Here is a 2,757-nt window from a genome sequence, read left to right on the forward strand (position 1 = left end):
TATCCTTTGTAACATAAAGGATGAATGCTTGAGGGGATGGATACCCCTTTCTCCATGATGTGATTATTACACATCACATGCCTATATCAAAACATCTCATGTACCCTATAAATATATAACCTACTGTATTACGTTTTTTAAAAATAAAAAAACGTAAATGCTTCTGAAGTCTCTAGGCTATGATTCTGGATGGCAAATAACACAAATGGCAGAGCATGGATATTTAAAAAAACAGAAACAAGTTTGTGGGAGAATGTAGAGCTGAGTTTTGAACTTGTATTTGAGGCACACATAGGGAACCAGGTACATTTCTAGTAAGTACTTGGAAATTACAGGTGGGAGCTTATGAATAAGATAAGAGTTCAATATAGATATTTGATAATCATCTGTTGAGTGATATCTGAAGTCATGGGAATAAATGTGATGGTTGAAGGGGAAAAAGTTGAAAAAGAAGAAAAAAGTCCAAAAGTGAACATGAAAGTTAAACTTGCAATTAAAATGCAAGTGAGAGAAGTGGAACTCACAAAAGAGATTGTTGTACGTTGCAAAAAATATCCACAATCCCTTCTTCGTTCTTCCCTATAGTTTTGCCCCATGCAGTGTGGCCTTTAAGCTTTTCCTATCAAGAGGTAGAGTCTATTTTCCCTCATCTTGAATCTTGGTTGCCTTTTAGACTGGCTTTGTCAACAGAATTCAGCAGAAGTGATTATTTGACTTGCATGATTTCACATTCTTATTTAGAACTTTGAGCAGTTGCCAAGAGTACAAGCCCAGGCTGTCATGTGCAAGTGCAAGCTAGAGGATATGAGGCCTTCTGGAGCAGAAGCAAGCCAGCCCAGTAGAGGACATTCTAGGCCAACCATCCCCCAGTTAAGCCAGCAGCCTAACCACAGAGACATGAGTGAGCCCAGCTGGGACCAGAACTGCTGAGCTAAGCACAGCCCAAATTACTGACTTGTGGAATTGTAAACTAAATAAATGGTGGTTGTTTTAAGCTATTAACTTTTAGGAGAGCTTGTCATGCGGTAAAAAGTAAAGGTAATTGATATGGAAGTTGAGATAGAGAAGGAGGAGAGCCAGCATAAGCTAACATTAAGATGTAAGGAGGGAAAGAAATACAAAGAGAAGAGAGTGGTTGACAATGTGAACTATTCCAAACACAACAGACATAACTAACAATCTACTGCATTTGGCAATGAGCAGGACTCTGCTAACCTGAAAGTGCAGTTTCAAGTAATGAGGTGGGTGGGGAAGACCAATGGCAGGAGAAATAGAGATTGAGAGTAAAGGCTTCATGTTCAATGTAATTAAGAAAAATTTCCCTTCCCTGGGAGAGGAGATTAGAGGCAAGAACACTATGATCCTTAGTGTCTTCAGCGATAAAATAAGGAGGTTGTTCTTGATGGTTGTGGAAAACGCTTCCTTTACTTGTACTCTATTGTTAGTCGGAGGCAGAAGAACTTGACACTCATACACACAGGTTTGAAATAAGACAGGTGTGGGTGTTATTACAAACTCCTTCCCCTAATTTGTGTGTTTTTTTATTTAAGGTTACATAGACAAAGTCTACATTTTCTGATGTTAGATAATAATACTATTGATAACACTAATAATTATATCCACCCACTAGCATAACATATTACATTAAATTAAATGCTATAATGAGCTAGCCCAGTGCCTGGCATATTTTCATTGTTAATAGCATCATCATCATCATCATCATCATCATTATCATCATCATCATTGCTCCTAAAACTTGAATAAGTATTTTTTATTTTTTAATTAATTAATTAATTAATTAATTTTATTTTATTATATTTTAAGTAGTAGGGTACATGTGCACAATGTGCAGGTTTGTTACATGGCTATACATGTGCCATGTTGGTTCTCATTGTTCAATTCCCACCTATGAGTGAGAATATGCAGTATTTGGTTTCCTGTCCTTGTGACAGTTTGCTCAGAATGATGGTTTCCAGCTTCATCCATATCCCTGCAAAGGACATGAACTCTTCCATTTTTATGGCTGCATAGTATTCCGTGGTGTATATGTGCTACATTTTCTTAATCCAGTCTATGATTGATGGACATTTGGGTTAGTTCCAAGTCTTTGCTATTGTGAATATTGCCATGATAAATATATGTGTTCATGTGTCTTTATAGTAGCATGATTTATAATCCTTTGGGTTTATACCCAGTAAAGGCATTGCTGGGTCAACTGGTATTTCTAGTTCTACGTCCTTGAGGAATCGCCACACTGTCTTCCACAATGGTTGAATTAGTTTACACTCCCACCAACAGTGTAAAAGTGTTTCTATTTCTCCACATCCTCTCCAGCATCTGTTTTTTCCTGACTTTTTAATGATCACCATTCTAACTGGTGTGAGATGGTATCTCATTGTGGTTTTGATTTGCATTTCTCTGATGACCAGTGGTGATGAGCAATTTTTCATGTGTCTGTTGGCTGCATAAATGTCTTCTTTTGAGAAGTGTCTGTTCATATCCTTTGCCCACTTTTTGATGCGGTTGTTTTTTTCTTGTAAATTTGTTTAAGTTCTTTGTAGATTCTGGATATTAGCCCTTTGTCAGATGGGTAGATTGCAAAAATTTTCTTCCATTCTGTACGTTGCCTGTTCACTCTGATGGTAGTTTCTTTTGCTGTACAGAAGCTCTTTAGTTTAATTAGATCCCATTTGTCTCTTTGGCTTTTGTTGCCATTGCTTTTGGTGTTTTAGTCATGAAGTCCTTGCCCATGCCTAT

The sequence above is a fragment of the Pongo abelii genome, chromosome 7, assembly GCF_028885655.2.
Source record: "Pongo abelii isolate AG06213 chromosome 7, NHGRI_mPonAbe1-v2.0_pri, whole genome shotgun sequence".
Taxonomy (NCBI): domain Eukaryota; kingdom Metazoa; phylum Chordata; class Mammalia; order Primates; family Hominidae; genus Pongo; species Pongo abelii.